Raw genomic sequence first — 17,433 nt, forward strand, 5'->3', positions numbered from 1 at the left:
AGGCTTGGCTAAGTTGTTTCTAGGTTTTTCGAGGTTGTGCTATGTTTTGCTAAGTTGTTTTCTCGGCGTACTTGACGCTGGAAATTTTCGAGCAGTCGCAGGCCGGGATCGCTTTCTCGGCGACGCCGAGCGTTCAGGTCACTGAGCACGTGCGGGTGGGCGAGTTGGGGCGGTATTCTGTAAGAGTCCACCTAGTGGACTGTCCATTTCGGCCGCTGCTTATTGGCGAGGGCCACTCGTCTCCTCCTTCCTTGTACAGCTGCATCCAATTAGCAGCGGCCGAAATGGACAGTCCACTAGGTGGACTCTTACAGAATACCCCCCTTGGTTATGCATGATTACAACGAAGGTGCCAAATAAAACAACGGACGAAGGAAGGAGACACGAGACAAACACGTAGGCGCAGTAATTTTAGTGCGCCTACGTCCGTTGTTTATTTTGCGCCTTCGTTGTAATCGAGCGTTCAGGTGCCGACTCTCGGGTTCCATGGGCTGAAACTTGGGATCCTCGACTAGGCATCACCTCTTCTCAGCTGAAGCTTCGGCACGGTGTTCCGGATCAGCTCGGGGGCGACGCATCCTTCTCGTTTGCAGTACGGCGCTCTTCCTGGTAAGCCGCTTCTTCTTCAGGCGTCCAGACTTTTTTCGGTCTTCCCATGGCAGCAGCACGTACGCACGGAGTAGAGGAGGCGAGTGGTGTATCGCCACGCCGGCTGTTGCGAGCATTTACTCACCTGTGACGTCACGACTCCGCCCTACGAGCGTGGGGTGTGAGGACTTTACATGGCTAAGTGCTCTCGCAGGTGGTTGCTAGGTAACGCGGGGCAGCGCACAGCTGGGCTTATTTGTCTGATAACGCTCCGCGGTAGAACTAAACCTTAAACAGCCCCCCTGTTAAAAAAGCAAATGTTACCTGGAACATTTTAAGCATGTTTCTCAAAACTAGTGTAAGGTCCAGAATATCAGAAGATGAGTGCTTGAGACAAAATTAAAGCATGTAATCTTGAGTACTCGCTGACTTATGTTCTTCAATGGCAACGTAACCCAGAAAGCTATAATTAAATCTCAAATACGGAACTTGTGGTGACGCCTTTCCCTTCTCAAGCGCAGCCGGACGCATGTTGAGCTATCTCTAATATTTTTTCTATCCGTCCGTCCGTCCGTCCGTCCGTCCGTCCGTCCGTCTGTCTGTCTGTCTGTCCGTCTGTCTGTCTGTCTGTCTGTCCGTCCGTCCGTCCGTCCGTCCGTCTGTCTGTCTGTCTGTCTGTCTGTCTGTCTGTCTGTCTGTCTGTCTGTCTGTCTGTCTGTCTGTCTGTCTGTCTGTCTGTCTGCCTGTGTGTCTGTCTGTCTGTCTTTGTGTCTGTCTGTCTGTCTGTCCGTCCGTCCGTCCGTCCGTCCGTCCGTCCGTCCGTCTGTCTGTCTGTCTGTCTGTCCGCCCGTCCGTCCGTCCGTCCGTCCGTCCGTCCGTCCGTCCGTCCGTCCGTCCGTCCGTATGTCTGTCTGTCTGTCTGTCTGTCTGTCTGTCTGTCTGTCTGTCTGTCTGTCTGTCTGTCTGTCTGTCTGTCTGTCTGTCTGTCTGTCTGTCTGTCCGTCCGTCCGTCCGTCCGTCCGTCCGTCCGTCCGTCCGTCTGTCTGTCTGTCTGTCTGTCTGTCTGTCTGTCTGTCTGTCTGTCTGTCTGTCTGTCTGTCCGTCCGTCCGTCCGTCCGTCCGTCCGTCCGTCCGTCCGTCTGTGTCCGTCCGTCCGTCCGTCCGTCCGTCCGTCCGTCCGTCCGTCCGTCCGTCTGTCTGTCTGTCTGTCTGTCTGTCTGTCTGTCTGTCTGTCTGTCTGTCTGTCTGTCTGTCTGTCTGTCTGTCTGTCGAGTGTTTAGTTTACATGCCTGCCTGTTGCTCTTCGTCTTTCTCTCTCTGAATTATAGAGCACTAGTTATTATTTTATTGTTGACGCATCCTCGAACGCACCAATCGCTCATCTGAACTGCGCATAGTCTGGACACTGGAACTCTGGTACCTAGCAGGCAACGAGGCAGCCCAGGTTGCAGCCCGATAACATACTCTCTGCGCAGCTTCGCTAGGAGAAGCTCCAGGTGGACCCTCCAGACGATCGCGTACCTCTCAGATACATGGACGCACTCCAACACCACAGACTGGGAAGAAGAATCTATACACCGCCACACCCGAAGCTTTTGAAAGAGGACACGATAACTTAGACAGCCACAAACCAACACTTTCCCTTACGGCACGACATACCATCTCTTACCCCACACTTTAGGATTACGACAACGAATTCTGTCACATGCCAAGCACCCTATACAACATTGTATGAGAATGGGGCCGAAACACCGACGTGTCCCCTGTCCCCACCTTACATCTGAGCAGTGGACCCTGATCACCTGCCTCAACATTGATGACCAGCGTCAGCTGATGAACAAGGCGAGAGGCGGCCAGGTCAAATCACTTTCTGGACGGAGGATTCCATCTGCAAGAAAGGCGACCAAACAACTTGGTCTGATCTCAATAAAGTTCGATTATCATCACCGCTGACGATTCTTGTGTCCAAGAGTGTAATGAATTCTGGTGAGCAAAAGTTATCTTGTTATCTAGAATATTCTACACCTAATAATGAGCGGTAGATGTCACTGAAGGAGACGTACAACATGCATTTTGCAAGGACTCATGGAAAGTAACGTAACGCAAAAACAGCTCCTGATTATGTACATATTCAGTGGCTAGCTGACGCTCGGTTGCCACACGCCGGTACGCTCATGGAAAGCAACCACAAAGCGGCCATACAGTGCCCAAGCGTCGCTAGACTCGTGTTGCGCTGTGCTACTCCATCCTAACAGCTTCACTGTGACATCTTCGTGTCGTCACTATGTCAGCAGAGGTGGGTGCAGGAGTGAGCAGGGTTAAGCTCGAAAGACCCCTGAGAGCGGCAGGGGTGGCTTGTCGCCGAGCCGACACCTCGTCACTCACGCGGCATAAGGCGGTGTTCCTTCCTAGATCGGTGTGATGCATCTTGAATGTCATAGCTGGCTACAAGCGAACTTCCCGATTCCACGAAACATTTCGCAAGTTTAAAATTGGGTGACCAGTTTTTGTCTCTTGTTATACTATACCCGACTACCAAGTCGTGCTTGAACAACAGACAGTGAACGTATAAAGGCCAGTACACACAAAGACAACGCCGCATGAGTTGGCCGTCAGCGTGCCTGTTGCCTGCGTCGCCACCAACGGAAGAAAGCTACAGAAATTTTGACAATTGTCTACTAATGCTTAAGCATTTTTTGGCTCGGCTCTGACTTCGTTTATGTTTAGCTTTGCTTGCTTGCTTTCCTAGCTCATGCACGTCTACCAATGGCCTCTCAGGTGGTTAATGCTCAAGCTTTGGTAGACAATTGTAAGATTTTTCTTACCACATTCGGCCCCTTCAATGCAATCATGCCAATTAAGCTGGAACGACGGCCACGAGAGCACCTCGACGGAGCAGAGTGATGATGATAATGATCATGATCTAAAGAAAGGAAAGACGCTCGATTCTGCAATCCGTGAGGGAGAACAGCAGCAGAGTGGTCAAAAGCGAACACAAGCTGCTGCCGCAGCAGCGCGTGAAGGGTTCATAGAGAAACAAAAAAAAAAAAAACTGGCTGTGGCTTAGCTAAGGTTAACCCCAGGATGCGAAGCATACTAGTCTTTATTTTAACGCGACAGCGTTAAGGAGCTCGTGTCGCAGAAAAGCCGGTGTCGTCGGCGTCGGCTCAGGCGTGCGGCGCTTGCTCAGGCGCACATTTCGTTGTCGCGCCGAACGCTGCGTTGCTCGACGCTCACCGCGTCCGATGCGGGGCGCGTAGTCGCTGCGCCGTAGCAAAGCCACCTAGAAACAGTCTCTGTAGCACGCCGCAACCTTCGCTTCTCATTCCTACCAAGGGCCGCGCCACGTCGCCTGCCTGCAAGAGGTGCGGGGACCCCGAGACTCTGGAGCACCTTCTCTGTGCTTGCCCATCCTTGGCGCAGGAACGCTCCACAGTGATCAACACCTACAGACGCCACGGCCTTCCAGCGGCCACAGAGACTGACCTGCTGTTCCCAGTGTGTCCACAGCTCCCTGCGCTGCGAAGCCTGCTGGAGTTTATAAGTTCCACGGGAATAGACACCCTATAAGCGCCCGCTACAACGCTGGCAACTTTACTGAGGACTGCCACCTGCCGCGTATAGTGGAGTCTATTAGGCCACATTCTCCCTCTTTCTCTATCATCTTTCACTACCCATTCCCTCTCCCCTGATGACGCTTCGCCGTGCTCCCTGACGGGTTGCAGAACCAAGCGTCCTTCCTTTCCCCTAGATCACTATCATCTTCTCATTCCTACGAGCAGCTCTGTCTCCAGGAGGCATCTCACCTCGTGAGTGTCTAGTAGAGGCAAGCGCAGCTGCTTATATACCGCCGCGATGCCGCGACGCCGCGTGCGACGGCGCGAGTTGGAGCCCCTTTTCTCCTTTGTCGTGACGTCACCGTGTCACGTGGTATTGAAGGCGACACCGCCGCGCCTGAGGAGCTGGGTTGAGCTCTCGTAATATGCTTCGCATAAAAAAAAGAGGAGTTGCGCGAGGGCAGAGTGCATTGCTGCAATGCCGTGTCACCCTCGCTGTCGCTCTCGCAAGCCTGTGATATGCGCGCGTTCCTTGTCCACGTAAGCTCTTGCCTGCGTTCCGACCACGCCTTGGTAAGGCCGAATGAAAACGCGCCAAGCGTCTCAACGCGCTTCGCTTGGCCACGAGGTGCTCGTGATTTGAAGGACGCTCAGCAGTGTTCATTTGGATGTTGGGCCATCCCAAAATCTCAAGTTGGCCCACCTCCTAATTTCAATTTGGCGAATTCCGAAACTTAAGTTGACCCGGTCCCAAATTTGAAGCTGGCCCACCCCCGAATTTCAAGTTGACCCACTCCCAGATCCCCGATTTCAAGTTGGCCCACCCTCAAATATGAAGATGGGCCACCCTCGAATTTCAAGTTGGCCGGCCCCCTCATTGAAGTTTGCCCACCCCCAAATTTCAGTTGGCCCATCCACGAATTTCAACTTGGTGCACCCCCAAGTTTCAGGTGGCCCACGTTCAAGTTTCAAGTCGGCCCACGTGCACATATCGAGTTAGCCGATCTCCAAATTTAAAGTTAGCCCACGCTCACATTTCAGTTGACCCACCCCCATATGTCAAGTTGGCCCACACCGAAATTTCAGTTGGCCCACCTCCAAATTTCAAGTTGACCCCACACCGAATTTCAAATTGACCCAGTACCGAAGTTAAGTTGGCCCACTCCTACTATGAGCTTCCACGTGCATTTTCTATGGAGCCGTATGTATCTGTGCGGTTAGTCTCTGTTTATTTTCTTCTTTAAATTGTTGCTTATCGCTTAAAAGCAACCAATCATCTACATTTACACTATCATAATAAATAATTGTCCTAACTTTACGCATTTTTGTGCTGATACAAGGCGTTACACTTCTTGAGAGACAGGGCTGGGGAACTGTCCGACGAATGCTTACGCTTTCAAAAGGTGAAGCGAGCTTGGGCGCGGCAGCCTGCGAAGACACCACCCACACGAGCGTCTCGATTTCGATATTCGCGCGAGAGAAGCGTGTTTTCTGACGTATTCAAATACAAGCTGCAGACAGCACATCTTAAGTTGACAAATGTACGATTTCTTGCGTAATATGCGTGATGGCTGGCTCTCAAAAATATTGGTTGGTACTCCCGCATGGGCTTTTACTAGCAATAAAATATAGTGTCTTTTTTTCTTGTGGTTGCTTTCTTTTTCCTCTTCGTGGTGAAATCTCCGCTGCGACAAAGAAGGGTGGCGTAAAATTAGGCTGCTCTTCGTCCTAATAAAAATTGCTCTTCCCTCTTATCCCGAATTGATTTCAATTGGTGTCTGGTGCGGCTCCAAAGTGAACGCATAATCTGTTCAGCAGGAGGGCCGAGGGGAACCGCGTTATCGCGCGGTATGACGAAGCTACTTTCTATGCCACCCCACTAAGCCACAAAGGGGCTACACTGCGAGCCGCGTTTTGCACTGCGCGTGCAAAGGAGGCGAACTTAACAAATAATTTGACGGTAGGTATATTCATCTACGAGGCCATCTTGAAATGCAGAACTATGGAACTAGGCGTTTACGACGATTAGTTTTAACGTTGTAATATAAACATGTGCCGTAATATTGCTAAGAAGTTCGTTATTGTCATTAGATTACTAGTGAATGAAATGCTCTGAATCTTTTTTCTGTTTGTAAATTATGTCCACTAGAGCAGATTATTTATCTGTAGAGACGTAATTCAGTTATTTGTAGGCTTTTTAATGTTCAAAGCAAAAAAAAAAAAGAAAGATGCCCAGTATGAGGCAGACCGGTACTCACGCCTGAATCAATGACAACTTGCACAACGAGAATATTTCCAACTTAGTTTCACAGCGTACAACGGCCATGTTCGGTGACTAACTTGTAAAGGCTTTTTCTTACAATTTCTCACAATTTCAATTTTTTTACTTCAGGTGTTTAAGGTGCACAAAATCCTGGCCTTCATGATCGGCTTCCGTTACACCAAGGAAACCGTTTTCGGGATGCTATTTTATTTCGTCACAACTTAATGTTGCCAGACTGCTGCTATTCAATTGCGATAAACAAAGTTTTAAATATAAATTTTATACAGCACTGAAAGTGCTCAATATTGCGACCTTTCCGGGGAGCTCGTGCACTGTAACAACAGCCGTCACTTGAACAGTCATATTTTATTCAATTATATGGGCACTCAGGAGCATTTCCGCTGTTGCCGTGGCCGTGATGTTCCGCGTAATGTCCGAGGGTGATAATATCATCTCCGCGCCGTATGCTGTATGTGCGAATAAAAGCGTGCGAGGATGACGCGACGATGGTGGATAATCCTCGCATGCTTTTACTCGATGGCGCGTGCGAGGGAAGAAATCGGGGAGGAAGCGTGCCATCTTCCGTCGCACACAAGGCATCGGGCGAGGGGAGCAAGGGGGTAGGCGTTCTACTCCGACGGCTGCGGCGTATGGCGCGGCCGCGTGGACCCTATGTTGAAAGCGATCTGTGATGGGACTGAGTAAGCGCCGAGTGCTGATAGCTTCGTGTGTGTTGTGTTTTCGCCACTTTGTTCGCGTTGAAGCGAGCTGCTGATGCCGCGCTTCCTCACTCTAGCGTTTCGACAGCGTTTTTTCGCGGTCATCTAGTGAGGTGTGTTCATGTTTGCTTGGGCGCGCGTGACACCATGCTAGTTAATTTAGTTATTACGCGAATATTTACAGGTTTATGCAACCGGTACAACTAATATCCCTAATTCCTATACCTGTGTATTAATTTATAATCACAGTTCATGTTTCACCTTTCGGGCGAAATTGTGACTTCTTTAGGAATTATGACAATCGGCGTCATTCTGAAAAGATGTTTCTATCGAAGGAGAGAATGAGAAAGTCGCGAATACCCTAAAAAGAAAAGAAATTGCTTGCGAAAATAACACGATTCGATTGACTGCCGTGTGCAGTATGTTGGGGTGTACGCCTCGCAAAATGACGCCCTGCGGTCATTTTAATGATAAAATGCTTGAATGTACGTTGGCAAGATATTTCCTGTCCTTACTGCAACCTTTATTACATTATACAATTCAACGCCAATGGATAATTACCACCAGAAAGTTTGGCGTCATGGCCCCAGGCACAACGGCAGAGGCACAACGCACATTGTTAATATGCGAACAGGGTGATCATCGCGCGATGTCGTACGGGAAACACGCTGGAATGGTTTTCCGAGTGGGCGATTAAGCTTGCAGTCTAGGTGATTGATTTATGTTATTAGGGAATTGAAACACTATATGTACAAAAACGGCCGCATGCAAATTTCATTTTAGAAACCTTTCTGTAGTAAGATTTGGGAATCTGACGTTCACGTCGACTAAAACGATATTAAAAAGAAGATAAGTATTACCGTTTCATAAGGGAATTAAAATTGAGCCATCCATTTGACGACGTCTGCGGGGAGCTACGAGGGCGAATCAGAAAGTCTTTCGCCCTTATTTTTTTAACCAAATTGAAGCTGTAAATGCGAAGACAACATTTCCATTCCCAGCAGTGGACTTTCTTGAACCGGCCCGGCCATATCTGCGGGTAAGTCCGCGGCACGGCGCTGCTGTCAGTTGAAGATAGCGGTCGTGCACCACACGTCCACGGCGTACGAGCAATGAAGTGTGATTCTTTTTCTATGGAGCAAGAAACGAAAGCCCATCGAATTCCACGGAGAAATTCAACCCACGTATGGGGAAAGGTGTCTCGATTTGAGAGGTTTGAGGTGGTGGTGGTGTGAGTTCGCAAAAAGCTGTGAAGGTCAGCATTACAATGAATGTTTGGGCAAGCAACATTTGTCGCGGCCCGACCACAGCGGCATCTCAAATTTAGTGCTGCGATGGGACAGGTATCTGAACTGGTGTGGGGACTATGTGGAAAAATTATTGTAGGGTACTAGAATAGTACGCAAATCTGTAATTATCTGTATGTGCCTTATTTTGGCTAATAAAAAATAGGCGCGAAGACTTTCTGATTCGCCCTCGTATTATGCGTGCAGACAGAAGCCCAATCAATCGCTGATATTTTCGTTAGAATTCAAAGGAAATGAATAAACGAGTGAGGCAAACAAACGATATGCTTATAAAATAGCGACGCATTTGATACCGTGTATCGCGTTTTCTTCACTGCCGCAATTGCTTATGCAGTGAATGTCCCAGCACCGCCGAAATACAGCGACGATTGCACCAGGGGTAAATGATGCAGCGTTATTGTTTTCGAATCACAGCACAACACATCGCCTTACGTGAAACCAGCAATACTAACTTTATTGCGGAAGAGGTGCTGAAGTTGCCTGCCGTTTCATGGCACAGCTTTGACCTTAGAGTTTTCGCAAGCTAAATGACGAAGGAAAAGAAGAGCGAAAGGTCGAAAGGTAGCGGCCAATAGGGTCGCCACTTGTAGCACGAGATTTGCTCGTCATAGCATATCCCGCTCACCTTTGCTTACCGAGCTCATAAATTTCTGTTACCAAGGGGCAACATGGGATCAGTGTCATAATTCTTGCTGCTGTTGCGAGATGCCGAGCTAGGTGCAGATGCGTAGGACATGCGCCCCTTATGGGTTGAGTGTGACGTAAGAGCACCGAGCATAGATGATGGTGCGTGAATGAGGTGCTGTTTTGAAAGCCTTTGGTCATGAGCACGTTAATAAGCCCGACTGTTCTGAGTGCCTTAGCGTAGTACAACGTTATCCGCTAGCTCGAATGTTTACTTCCACTGGATGTAAAAACAGCATCACGTGACAGCTGGTTCCAGTCTGTCTGTAGGTACATGTTACTGCTGTACTGTCAACGCCGTGTATAGTTATGAAAGTAGCAGCTAACGTCATTCACTCGGCATCTGTACTGAAAGGTGAAAAACAGCGCTCGTGTCTTCCACACTAAGAGATAAGATGGTGGCAGAAGAGGAGGGTTGTCCGGCTCGAGCAGTGCATTAGTACAGCATCTAAACCTTCAGAGGCCTCAAAGCTCTCACCTGACAGCACGTGGTTCTCAAAAAGCTATAGCAGTTAGCGACGCTACGTAACTTGGTTACACGAGAGAGGTTTCCAACGGCTGTGAATGCGCAGCCGCCGAGCGCCAACAATCCCCCATCCCGAAGATGGCTCAAAGAGTTAAGGAAAGCTAGTCGCTTTAAGCGAACGCAACTGCTCCTACATAGTACTCTCTTTGTGTGTCGGTAGGTGGGCACGCGCCATTTATAGTAAGTTTACATCGTAATTTTAATATTGCCGGAAGAGGATCCCGCTACGAGGACAACATATGCCCATTGTGAACACGAAAACAGTTGTCACCGATATAGTGACTGCAAGTGAGGGCATGAAAAAAAAAAAAACAATTTCAAGGCAATTCCGTGAAGCTTGAGCATCTTTATTATGTATTTAGGATGATGAAAACCAATCCTAACGTAATTTTTTTGAAACAACAGAAATGAAGAGGAGAAAACATCTTCCCTATCTTTGAAGCGTAAGCGTAGCTGTTCATCGAAATTGCGATGATGCGTTGCTGCCTGTATGCTACGAAAGTGTGCACCAAACGTAGAGCTGCGTCGAGTGATACATGAAAGCCAAAAGTTGATGGAGACAAGAAATTCTGTTTATTTGCGACATCTTATAAAACTGGCGCTTCTTTTCCTGATTCGAGAGATCTGGGAGAAATGAGAATTCCTCGACTTTCATCGGAAATTGAACATTGTCGCAACAATTGCGCGGGTGAAGTGGCGGGAAACAAACGCACCCCGTCGCTGGACCCTGCAGCATCTAGCAACGGCAAACTCCAAAGGCGACTCTGCTGAAAGCAAGAATTCTGCGAGAATTCTGCGAAGCAGCAAGCGTGGGTGGCCCCGGTGTTCGCGATTGACGTAACGTTGCGAGAGCCGTCGAAAGCGCCATCGAGACGCAGGTGAAGGGAAGGAGAATGCTCGGCCGTTGCTCTTTCTTTTCCTTTTGCGTGTCTCAGCGCGCAGGCCGATATAATTCGACGAACGACGATAGGTATAAAGACGCAATATCAGAGTGCCCGAAAAATGTAACGAAATGAAGCGATAGGTCAGCGCAGGAACCACCATAGGCACTAAAAATTTTTCCATGAGAAGGAGAATGCAGCGAGAAAGTGTGTGACAAAGACGAAAAAGAAAACACATGTGTGGTTAGGATGACTAGACAGACGATGACTGCGGTGGAATTAAGCACCATTTTCTCTCTCTCTCTCCATCTCTATCTCCTATTTTTTTTTATCGTCTTTTCCCTCCGGCCTTGTTTTCTTGGTTTCCCGCAGGTCTGGCGTGTGGCTCCTTTGCGCATCTGGCGTTGGCCTGATTGCTCACCCTCGTTTTTTTCTCTATTTTTATCGGGCGCAGGAGCAAGAGTTCGGCAGATCGACTGCCGCCGCAAGACAGAGGCTGGCTCATCCCGCAGAGAATGCCTCGTTCACGGAGATAGTGCCCCCCCAGTGGCCTACAAGCTCGCTATGAGGTAGATTTTTCCCGATTTACTTCTTCGTTCCCAGCATTTGTTTTACAACCTTCCTCGAAACTCACTCTCCTCTACCGCCTTCCCTCCCCGTTCTCCAGCGTGCACTTTCTGGCGAATCCAATAAGGGCCAAGAAATTTAGCGTCCGCCAAATGAAGAAAGAGGTTGCAAGTTTTATGGGCCATTTCTCGCATCCGACTCCCGCTTCCTTTCTCATTCTTGTTCATTTCTTCGCTGTTTGTTCTCGTTTGCGAGCGTGGTGCAGTATTTGTATTTTAACCTCCCGTGCGTCTCACAATGTGCCATTATATCGTCTCTTTTTCCGTTTCTCTGTTTTACTTGTTTTCCTTCTTTTTCTTTTGTCGTTGCAGATGCGCTTTTACCAGTGCCAGCATTATAGTGGCAGCCAAATTTATGTCGAACCCTACGTCTCTTCAGCCTAATTTCTTCGATTTTTCACCACTCACACTGTCTTATGCAGGTGCCGGCCCTTCTTCAATAACCGTCGCAGCAGGATTGCCTCGCTGAATGAATATTTTATTCCAGACCTAAAGGCCAGTGCCGCGGAATGGAAGTGTTAATGCATGCAGGATCGGCGAGTCATGTGAAGCAGCTCGTCTTTCGGTGCTGCCACGCTGTTAAAAACAAAAGAGTTTTCTTTCGATTCAGTCCGCTCCCTTTGAGCGAGTCCTATCTCGTGTGCCGCCTGACATTTCGTTCAAAGTATACGTGCTGGATTAGCTATTTCTTAGGAAACTGCATGTCATCTTTATACTTTGAACGAACGAAACGGTGCGCCGACAGCTTTGTGTGGAACTGCGCAGCACGTCGTCACAAATTGAACTGTGTGGTTTATCGCACAAAACTGAGTGCCGAGCTACGAGGAATGTCACAGCGGAGGTCTTCGGATTAATTTCGACCACGTAGAGGGTTATTATTCAAGCTACACCCAATTCAATGTATATGAGCGTCTTTCGCTCTCGCCGAAATGTGCCGACGGTAGTCGAACCCGCAACGTCTTGCACAGCAGCAGAACGTAAAGAAGAAAAGTTGTAATCGAGGACCTGTTGCGTAGTTAACTTATTTCCTATCTTCACTCTGGATTACTTAGCTGTTATGACTTTCAAAGCGTTGGAATTTTTCCTACGCCTATGAAGTTGGCACTCCATAAGCAAATCTCTTTTAGGGCATGCCATCAATGTTTTTACATTAGTCTTTTGCACAATGGTATCGACTTTTAGAAAAAGTAATTTCTCCTTGTTGCCAGAGTAGCGTAAGACCTCTGTAGCACTTTCGACGTTTGCCCATCTGCCAGAAGCAATTGGCGTTTTAGTAGACTGTCCTCATATTCACTTGGCGCGCCTGGCTATACTTAACAGTGTCATTTAATGTTCTTCCAATATGTCTTATTTCTTTTTACGATCTGTTATCGTATAGCGACAAGCAACCACCATATAACGCGCTACATTTTACTGATATTTTTATCCTTATTCCTCTTACGCGAGGCATAGTTGACTTGTTTACGGCGTTTTCAAATGCTGGTTGCTTTTATTTGCCTGCACATACACTAGAGACACCAGCGAATGAACATGGCACATTGCAGCGTGCGGACTGGAGGCGTATTTTATGGCCTTGTTGTAGTGTGCTGCAGAACTTGGGACAATTAGACGTACGTTATGGTGAGGTTTGAGCTTGAGTACGTTAATTGTATTTCTTGTTTATTAGCTCTTGAGGTACGTAAGGTGATTCTACTTCCCAGAATATATAGCTCGATGGGTTCATTGTTTAGGTTTTTTCAGCATTAACCACTTTAACCGAATGGACCTGTCCATTTCATAAACAGAATTACGTCAAGGGCCGTGCGCAACACCAAGTGCGAGACGTGTGCAAAGATCTTGTGGGCAAAGCATTTGCCTCGCACCCTTGGTACCTCGCACCCTTGATACGATAGATTTGTCTGAGTAGGTGAGTTTGCTGCCAGAAGCTTTCTGTCAGCGGTACGTCAAGAAGCTTTTCGCCGGCGACTGCCAGTACACTGATCCTTTTCTCAGTGACGGCCAGCAAAACAGACTAAACTGTTTGCCAAACGTGTGATTCCGCTACATATATAGCCATGTAATGATACGCACTGAACACTGTCCGTGAAATTAGATCGGTGCAAGAAACAGAACATGTGACTTGTCTCTACTAAAAAGCCGCGCAATCCCGGAGTTCAAATGCAACTGCCACGCACATAAACTGCGTACCTGTGCAGCATTTCCGCTTCGAAGTGCGATAGAAACGATCGCATGGCTTCTTGTCACGTCATCATCATCATCATCATCATCATCATTAGCCTGGTTACGCCCACTGCAGGGCAAAGGCCTCTCCCATACTTCTCCGACAACCCCGGTCATGTACTAATTGTGGCCATGCCGTCCCTGCAAACTTCTTAATCTCATCCGCCCACCTAACTTTGCCACCCCTAGCGACGCTTCCCTTCCCTTGGAATCCATTCCGTAACCCTTAATGACCATCGGTTATCTTCCCTCCTCATTACATGTCCTGCCCATGCCCATTCCTTTTTCTTGATTTCAACTAAGATGTCATTAACTCGCGTTTGTTCCCTCACCCAATCGGCTCTTTTCTTATCCCTTAACGTTACACCTATCATTCTTCTTTCCATAGCTCGTTGCGTCGTCCTCAATTTGAGTTGAACCCTTTTCGTAAGCCTCCAGGTTTCTGCCCCGTAGGTGAGTACTGGTAAAACACAGCTATTATAAACTTTTCTCTTGAGGGATAATGGCAACCTGCTGTTCATGATCTGAGAATGCCTGCCAAACGCACTCCAGCTCATTCTTATTCTTCTGATTATTTCCGTCTCATGATCCGGATCCACCGTCACTACCTGCCCCAAGTAGGTGTATTCCCTTACGACTTCCAGTGCCTCGCTGCCTATTGTAAATTGCTGTTCTCTTCCGAGACTGTTAAACATTACTTTAGTTTTCTGCAGATTAATTTTTAGACCCACTCTTCTGCTTTGGCTCTCCAGGTCAGTGAGCATGCATTGCAATTGGTCCCCTGAGCTACTAAGCAAGGCAATATCATCAGCGAATCGCAAGTTACTAAGGAATTCTCCATTAACTTTTATTCCCAATTCTTCGCAATCCTGGTCTCTGAATACCTCCTGTAAACACGCTGTGAATAGCATTGGAGAGATCGTATCTCCCGGCCTGACACCTTTCTTTATTGCGATTTTGTTGCTTGCTTTATGGAGGACTACAGTGGCCGTTGAGCCGCTATAGATATCTTTCCGTATTTTTGCATACGGCTCGTCTACACCCTGGTTCCGTAATGCTTCCATGATTGCTGAGGTTTCGACAGAAACAAACGCTTTCTCGTAATCAATGAAAGCTATATATAAAAGTTGGTTATATTCCGCACATTTCTCTATCGCCTGATTGATAGTGTGAATATGATCTATTGTTGAGTAGCCTTTATGGAATCCTACCTGGTCCTTTGCTTGACAGAAGTCTAAGATGTTCCTGATTCTGTTTGCGATTACCTTAGTAAATAGTTTGTAGGCAATGGGCAGTAAGCTGATCGGTCTATAATTTTTCAAGTCTTTGGCGTCTCCTTTCTTATGAATTAGGATTATGTTAGCGTTATTCCAAGATTCCGGTACGCTCGAGGTCATGAGGCATTGCGTATACAGGGTGGCCAGTTTCTCTAGCACAATCAGTCCACCATCCTTCAACAAATCTGCAGTTACCTGATCCTCCCCAGCTGCCTTCCCCCTTTGCATATCTCCCAAGGCTTTCTTTACTTCTTCCGGTGTTACCTTTGGGATTTCGAATTCCTCTAAACTATTTTCTCTTTCATTATCGTCGTGGATGCCACTGGTACTGTATAAATCTCTATAGAACTCCTCAGCTACTTGAACTATCTCATCCATATTAGTAATGATATTGCCGGCTTTGTCTCTTAACGCATACATCTGATTCTTGCGAATTTTTAGTTTCTTCTTCACTGTTTTTAGGCTTCCTCCGTTCCTGAGAGCATGTTAAATTCTATCCATATTATACTTCCTTATATCAGCTGTCTTACGCTTGTTGATTAACTTCGAAAGTTCTGCCAGTTCTATTCTAGCTGTAGGGTTAGAGGCTTTCATACATTGGCGTTTCTTGATCAGATCTTTCGTCTCCTGCGATAGTTTGCTGGTATCCTGCCTAATGGAGTTACCACCGACTTCCATTGCACACTCCTTAATGATGCCCACAAGATTGTCATTCATTGCTTCAACACTAAGGTTCTCTTTCTGAGTTAAAGCCGAATACCTGTTCTGTAGCTTGATCTGGAATTTCTCTATTTTCCCTCTTACCGCTAACTCATCAATCGGCTTCTTATGTACCAGTTTCTACCGTTCCCTCCTCAGGTCTAGGCTAATTCGAGTTCTTACCGTCCTGTGGTCACTGCAGCGCACTTTCCACGTAGAAACGTGGAATGATGGCTAAAAAAGAACCGCACTCACCTGTGATGAAGTGAATTCCGCGAATTCTGTCGCCGTCTAACGGCTGCAAGCACCCATGCACTCACGTATTGTGTCGTTATTTCTCCTCTCTGGGCAAACGGCAAAAAGCCGATCCCACTGCTTTGCAAGCCCAAAATAACTCGCAGGTATGACGAACCAGCTCCGGCAGACACGCACAAAATGATAAAAAAATTTATATAGAACCCATGCGCTGTGGGAATCGATGTAAGCGAAGCTTTCTGTGGCGTTTGTGTTCATTGATGATATTTGGCGTTCATTTTTATTGGCATACGACAGTCGTGATATGGTGCTTTGCCTTGCGTGCGCCACTTGCGAATGGCTACGTAGTACACAGAGCGCCCAACGGGACGTGTTTGCTGGAGGCGTATTTGTGCGCCATCACCCGTACGCTGCGAGAACGTTTGCACTGCCATTCTCTTATACGGCGCCTCGCATCGTGGCTGAACGCGCGCGAGAGAGAGATGTATTTTTACTGAAGCATAAGGAGAAACATCTGCCACGTCTCGTGTCCTAAGGAGCAGCGCCCGCTGGCCACCCGAGCTTCCGTCACGAAGCATGGCCTCCCATTGTTTCAGGGTAGGGACATCGTGGTTGAAGTGTTGAATTGCTGAATCACCGCTCGCGTATTGTCGTCTTGATGACGCGGTGTTTAATGCGGCTTTGTGGTGGTGGTGATGGTGGTGGTGGTGTTGCAGCAGGCGGAGTTAGCCTGGCATACCTAACCGGCAATTGTTCCGCCTGAGCCTCCTATGAGTGTCACTATCTGGGTCACCAGGTGTCGAAGCCCCGCAGCCCGCATAAAGGCAATCAGCAGTCGTTGCACTTTCTCCGTGAAAGCCATGGGCCCTCCGGGGAAAACGTCTTCAAAGGTCCTGTGCGAAAGACCATTCTTTTGCAGGCTGTTGACCATAGCTTTTCTTTCTGTGGCTAACTACGGACATAGCCAAATCAAATATTCGATGTCGCCCATGTCACCACAGAAGGCACAGAGCGGGGAAACGCATCACCCAGTTTTGAATAATCAAGCCGCGGTACGCGGAATCGGATCGGATGCGGTATAACAGCGTTGCTTTTTCCCGAGTAAGTCCATGGGTCACATAGGCTAGTTGCGGAGACTGGTGGATCGCCCTGAAGTGAATGCGGATTGCAGCGTCAGGGTTCTGAAAAGTCCTTGGCGCTGTTACTTTTGGGACATATGTCAGTGCTAGGCGTGCAAGAGCGTCAGCCTTTTCATTTCCTTCATTTCCTACGTGGGATGGGATCAATTGAAATTTCACCTTAAATCCCTTGCTCATTAGAACTTTAGTCAGTGCCTATCTCTCAAAGTAGGCCACGGTGTAATCCTTGACAGACTTTTAGTCTGTCAGCACTACGACGTCAAGTGTGGAATAGGCGCATGGTTTTCGCAAGGCCGCGGTAACTGCGGCACTTTCTACTGTTGTAGATGAAACTACGCTATCCAAACGGCCAGACCATGACACATCAAGGGACGGTATGCAGAATGCCGCTGCACAGCTATCTGTCTGTGCACACACCGACCCGTCAGTGAATGAAACGCTGTGCTCAAATGGCCTAGCACCAGAAACTTCGCTTCAGCCGTTGAAATGGTGCGTTTCACCGGTAGGTGGGGTACATTGAGGCTGCAGGTAACGTCTGAAAGAGACGATGGCGGGTCGTGGCGACTCCGTTTAGACCATTCCAATCCTAGAAATCGATAAGTGTTCAGCGCAGCATGGAAATGGGAGCGAGTTCTTGCTCTTAGCTGCCGGAGAAGGACCGTGCCTGCGGGGGACTCGCCAAGCCTTAATAG

The 17,433-nt window shown here is 48.1% G+C and overlaps 1 long non-coding RNA gene across 1 annotated transcript in view; it reads left to right on the forward strand.

Annotated features, from left to right (window-relative positions):
- LOC139060212 (uncharacterized) overlaps positions 1–17,433 on the forward strand; it is a 228,066-nt gene that overhangs the window by 155,770 nt on the left and 54,863 nt on the right. The gene's annotated exons all lie outside the window — the stretch shown is intronic.

The sequence above is a fragment of the Dermacentor albipictus genome, chromosome 5 (assembly GCF_038994185.2).
Source record: "Dermacentor albipictus isolate Rhodes 1998 colony chromosome 5, USDA_Dalb.pri_finalv2, whole genome shotgun sequence".
Classification (NCBI taxonomy): Eukaryota; Metazoa; Arthropoda; class Arachnida; order Ixodida; family Ixodidae; genus Dermacentor; species Dermacentor albipictus.